This window comes from Dendrobates tinctorius, unplaced genomic scaffold, assembly GCF_039654945.1.
Source record: "Dendrobates tinctorius isolate UK_male_01 unplaced genomic scaffold, ASM3965494v1 ptg000230l, whole genome shotgun sequence".
In the NCBI taxonomy this organism is placed as follows: Eukaryota; Metazoa; Chordata; class Amphibia; order Anura; family Dendrobatidae; genus Dendrobates; species Dendrobates tinctorius.
The window spans coordinates 9,299,042-9,304,980 of NW_027361897.1; the positions used below are offsets into that span (position 1 = coordinate 9,299,042).

The 5,939-nt window shown below is 41.5% G+C and overlaps 1 long non-coding RNA gene across 1 annotated transcript; it reads right to left on the reverse strand.

The window, feature by feature from the left end:
- Positions 1 to 382: 382 nt before the first annotated feature.
- LOC141059661 (uncharacterized) lies at positions 383 to 5,599 on the reverse strand. Its single transcript, XR_012222578.1, has 3 exons — positions 5,498 to 5,599; positions 887 to 1,284; positions 383 to 536 (listed from the first exon to the last, which is right to left on the reverse strand). It is a non-coding gene; the product is annotated as an uncharacterized lncRNA (long non-coding RNA).
- Between the last annotated feature and the right edge of the window lie 340 nt (positions 5,600 to 5,939).

Below are 5,939 nucleotides of genomic sequence, written 5' to 3' on the forward strand. Positions count from 1 at the left end.
CTATGTCCCAGAACACAGAAATGGCAGCGAAATACTTCCGGGATATAGTTCACCAGCGCATGCGTACTAATGCTTTTCGGCTTTGCCCGCAGTTGGGCAAAGCATACTGCGCACGCGCGATAGGACGTTGCAATGCGCACGCGCGTAATCTGGATGCCAACTATGGAAATTCAAAAAAATATTGTGTACAGCGGCCAAGGAGGGGGAAGGGAAGGAGCCACAACATCCCCCATCGGACCGGACACAACTCATTTACATACCGTGCTAAATTGAGGTGACAGATTCCATTTAAGCCATTGCTGCACTATTACAAAAATTAAGTAGAAATATTTCAAATTTGACAACTCACAGAGTAATCATAACTTACCTTGACCTTTATTCCCTCCAGGCTTGTCTCCACCATGGTTAGCTGGGGGCACTGCTCTGCTTGCACCACTTTCATGTGTGTAAGGTGAGGGTGTCTGATCTCCATGTGGAGCTCCTGTAGGATGATTCTCAGCCCCTTTCAGATGTCGTTTGGGTCTAGGTTTAGGACCCTGAAATGGATGTTAAACAGAGACAAATACATATCACACACAAATTATGTAAAGAACATTTTTTTCAACATTCATATTTCTCTGAAAAGCTAAGAGGCACCCAATTTTGGATTCAATTTCTATTCCTATATAAGCTGTGATTTCCCACTCCTAGTCTTCTAAATAGAAAATCTGTTTTTCTATATAGTAATAATAACCCAAAACCCAGCCCACATGACTGGCAATCTCCTTGTAGGCTGTAATGAAGGCCCCGTTATTTATCTCACACTTTTCCTAGAAAAAGGTACAATAAACAAAAAGGTGCATTATGTCCATCATAAACCTTATCGATCAATTATTACTCAACTTACCTGTCCAGGTTTGACTTTTGGTTCAGGATTAACTGGTAACTTGCCAGAGGGTGATGGACCTCCTGCAGGTTTAGGATGACCTACATGGTCATCATCATTTAAATCTTCTGAATGGGGAGGTTTGGAAAAATTACTATGTCCAGTTACATTGTGATGGTCAAACGTATGTTCATCTGAATCTTCCCAATCTTCTGGATGATGTGGCCTGGAAGAGTTATCATGTCCTGTCACATTGTGGTAGTCAAATCAACGTTCATTTGAATCTTCTGAATCTTCTGGATGAGGTGGTCTGGAAGAGTTATGATGTGGGGGTTGTCCTGTTACATTATGATTGTCAAATGGATGGATAATGTCAGTGGGTGGTAGATGCGGTGGTTTAGGACCTCCAGGGTGTTTTTCTGTTACAAAAAAAATGTATATAAATATTTTTCTCAATAATGAAAATAAATGTGAGTAGTGAAAAGGCAGAATAATAATGTGGAAAAGACACTTACAATTTACATTTATATTTAAATATATAAATTATACAATTGCATAATCATTTGTTCTATTTAATCTCTGCAGAAAATAATATAAGTGAAAAAAACTCCAAAGGAACATCCTATTACATACAAGAGTAAAATACCTTAATGATGCCTCATGAAGTCAAATATGATGGAGACGATTCTCAATATTATGAGAAAAAGGAGGACATAGAATCCATTTCCATTGCAAAACATATATAAATTTATTTGTTAAAAAGAAGGACACATATCAGAGATACAGGATATTACAAAATCCAATAAAATGGGTAATCACATAAGGCCCGATACTAGAAAAACAAACAGGTGGGCAGCCTGTGATGGGGATGGATATCCAGAGTCAGTACCACAAAAATTAATGATGTAAAATAATTGAACAATGAAATGTAGTTATTATACCAGCCAGAAGGGTGTGTAGTAGGATATATTAGTGCAGAGATCACCGATAAAAGATAATAATTTCCCTTGGGCAATATTATATCATACGTATAGCCCGGATAAATAATACTGGTGATACCAATAATAACTGCACTAGATGTAAACAAGCTGGTATATTCCACCACTTGATCTATGCAGGGTTCAGCTACATGACATATGTGGAAAAAGACAAAGTGTGCTTAAATAAGCTGGATAAACCTACCCATCATGTCCAGATATGTAATAGGCGCCGACCTGTGTACCCCTACGCGCGTTTCGCGGTATGCAGGACCGCTTCCTCGGGGGGCGCCCCCCGAGGAAGCGGTCCTGCATACCGCGAAACGCGCGTAGGGGTACACAGGTCGGCGCCTATTACATATCTGGACATGATGGGTAGGTTTATCCAGCTTATTTAAGCACACTTTGTCTTTTTCCACATATGTCATGTAGCTGAACCCTGCATAGATCAAGTGGTGGAATATACCAGCTTGTTTACATCTAGTGCAGTTATTATTGGTATCACCAGTATTATTTATCCGGGCTATACGTATGATATAATATTGCCCAAGGGAAATTATTATCTTTTATCGGTGATCTCTGCACTAATATATCCTACTACACACCCTTCTGGCTGGTATAATAACTACATTTCATTGTTCAATTATTTTACATCATTAATTTTTGTGGTACTGACTCTGGATATCCATCCCCATCACAGGCTGCCCACCTGTTTGTTTTTCTAGTATCGGGCCTTATGTGATTACCCATTTTATTGGATTTTGTAATATCCTGTATCTCTGATATGTGTCCTTCTTTTTGACAAATAAATTTATATATGTTTTGCAATGGAAATGGATTCTATGTCCTCCTTTTTCTCAGAAAATAATATAAGTTTAAGGTAATTGTATCACTTGTAGTGCAGCGGTAGCACGTTGTGCAGCGATGAGGCAGTGACCCACAAAGTTCCAACACAAAGTCTCTTTAATGTGTTACTTCACACATTAACCCCTTACTGCCATTGGACGGAATAGTACATCCAATGGCAGTACTCCAGCTTTGATGTGGGCTTCGGAAGTGAGCCTGCATCAAAGCCGGAACATGTCAGCTGTTTTGAACAACTGACATGTGCCCGCAACAGGCGCAGGTGGAATCGCGATCCACCAGTGCCTATTAACTAGTTAAATGCCGCTGTCAAACGCTGACAGCGCCATTTAACGTGCGCTTCCGGCCATCGGGCCAGAAATACGCACACGGCTGACCCCTGTCTTGCGATCAGGGGTCATCAGTGAATGGGCATAACAACCAGAGGTCTCCTTAAGACCTCTATGGTTGTTGATGCCAGATTGCTGTGAGCGCCACTCTGTGGTCGACACTCATAGCAATGCAGTAATTATACTACATGCAGGCGATCTGAGCATCGCCTCTATGTAGCAGAGGCAATCAAGCTATGGCAGCTTCTAGCCTCCCATGGAGGCTATTGAACCATGCCAAAAGTTAAAACAAAATAGTTTTCCAAATATAAAAAGTAAAAAAATATAAAAGTTTAAATCACCCCGCTTTCGCTCCATTCAAAATAAAACAATAAAAAAAAAAATCACACATACAAATATTAGGTATCGCCGTGTTCAGAATCGCCCCTGATCTACCAATAAAAAAATGGTGTAGCCTGATCGCTAAACGGCATAGTGAGAAAAAAAATTGAAACTCCAGAATTAGTTTTTTTTGGTCGCCGCGACATTTCATTAAAATGCAATAACAGGCGATCAAAAGATCGTATCTGCACAAAAGTGGTATAATTAAAAACGTCAGCTCAGTGCGCAATAAAAAAGCCCTTACCCACCTGAGATCACGAAAAATAGGGATGCTACAGGTCTCGGAAAATGGCGCAATTTTTTTTTTTAGCAAATTTTGAAATTTTTTGTTCACTGCATAGATAAAAAAGAACCTAGACATGTTTGTTGTCTATGAACTCATAATGACCTGGAGAATCATAATGGAAGCTCAGTTTTAGCATTTAGTGAACCTAGCAAAAAAGCCAAACAAAAAACAAATGTGGGATTGCACTTTTTTTTGCAATTTCACCACACTTGGAATTTTTTTCCCGTTTTCGAGTACATGACATGCTAAAACCAATGATGTCTTTCAAAAGTACAACTCGTCTCGCAAAAAATAAGTCATCACATGGCCATATTGAGGAAAAAAATTAAAACGTTATGGCTCTGGATAGAAGGTCAGCTGTGGCAAAGAATGCTTAGTACCACATGTGTAACCATCAGGGGTTAAATGTCAATAGCTTGGAGGATTCCCATTCAAAATAAAACATAACCTTTAATAATCCATTAAAACCTAAGATATCACATAAACAACAAATAAACAAACATAATAGTGCTCGTGTGTATCAGTGCTCATTTAAAAAATGGTTGGGTCTCACCATTAGTCAAGAACATAAGTGCCCCGGTGTATTTTTCAGAGGTCCCCTGCCGGGTATTCGGGTCCATATAGCAGCACAAGACAGTGTATGAAAAAGGAGGTAAATAGGGTTAGGCTGGTTTCACATTTGCGTTAAAACAACGCTGCGCCCTGCGTCGTTAAGCCCCGCCCCGAGCCGGCTCCCTGCTCGCCCCATCCGGGATCACCGCCTACTTTTGCATTTGCACGCATGCGATCGGCGCACCCTATCTTTAGCATAGGGTGCGCAGATCATGCGCTGCCAGTGTGAAAGTAGCGTGCTGCGCACTTTTGACGGTGCGCCGTGTGCGCCGAAATGCAACATGCTGCATTTCGGCGCGCACGGCGCACCGTCAAAAGTGCGCAGCACGCTACTTTCACACTGGCAGCGCATGATCTGCGCACCCTATGCTACAGATAGGGTGCGCCGATCGCATGCGTGCAAATGCGAAAGTAGGCGGTGATCCTGGATGGGGCAGGCAGGGAGCCGGCTCGGGGCGGGGCTTAACGACGCAGGGCGCAGCGTTGTTTTAACGCAAATGTGAAACCAGCCTTACAGGTATGCGGTTTTCCCTTTCCTCCCTGTTGTGCCCAGGTATTACTCCTGCTCTTACAGGGACAGGCCCCAAATGGACCCTATAGTGTCACCCCCAGTCGTCAGAAGGGGTATTATGTCTGCCATGCACGCCTATGGCCTTCATACGCCTCCGTGCACATCCCGAGGAGAACACACAGTGACCCCTACCTGTGTCATCGGTCACTATTTCACCATTGCAATCATAGGTACACCTGCAACTGCAATGCCCCCTCATGGCCTCAATATGCCTCCACGCACACCCCGGGGAGACCCCCTACCTGTGACACAGGTCACTGCCTCACACATTTTTAAATAATTTATATATTATTATTATTATTAATTTTATTATTAACATCTGATGCCCTATAGACTTCTATGGTTGTATGCTGGCTATGTTACTGCTCTGTATACCTCTGTTTTCAAAACTATGCTACAAATAGATCAACAATTTTTATATATATATGCATGTATTTGAGGCTAAGTATAATTTTTGCAATTAAGTTTCATTAAAAATGTTTTACTGTTTTGAATGCACATTCAACTTTGATGTTTTCAGCGGTGATAAATCAGAGAGAAGCTAAAAGAAAGACAGATAAAAGTGTCATAAGCTCTCCCATTCATGCATTCTACACGTGAAAATAATCTCACCAGGCTTTTTAGGTGGAGCAGCGAGGGCAAGAGCCACTAGGGCTAGGAAGATGAGGTACTTCATGGCTGCAGAAAGCTTCTCAGAGCACTTCCCCAAAAGAGAAGAACCAGTCGTTGGGGATGACAACAGACCCTTGCTCTGTATTTATAGTCCTTCTTCAGCTCCTCCCTTTGTAAATAGTTTTTTCTGATTTGTAGACAGTCACGAGCAGGTAGGAGAGGAGAGCATGAGGCTGCAAAAATCATTTTGTTGAATAGGACATACGCCCTCAGGAGAAGGATGACGTCAGTGTATATACAGTATATGTCCAGGAATGTGCAAAGAAATGTTACTTCTACATTGGTTCTGTGTTACAGGTATTGATTTGTAAATTCATGGAAATCAGGATTATGTAGTGGTTTTTTTTTCTAGTAATGTATAACCACACTCCACATGTGGTCA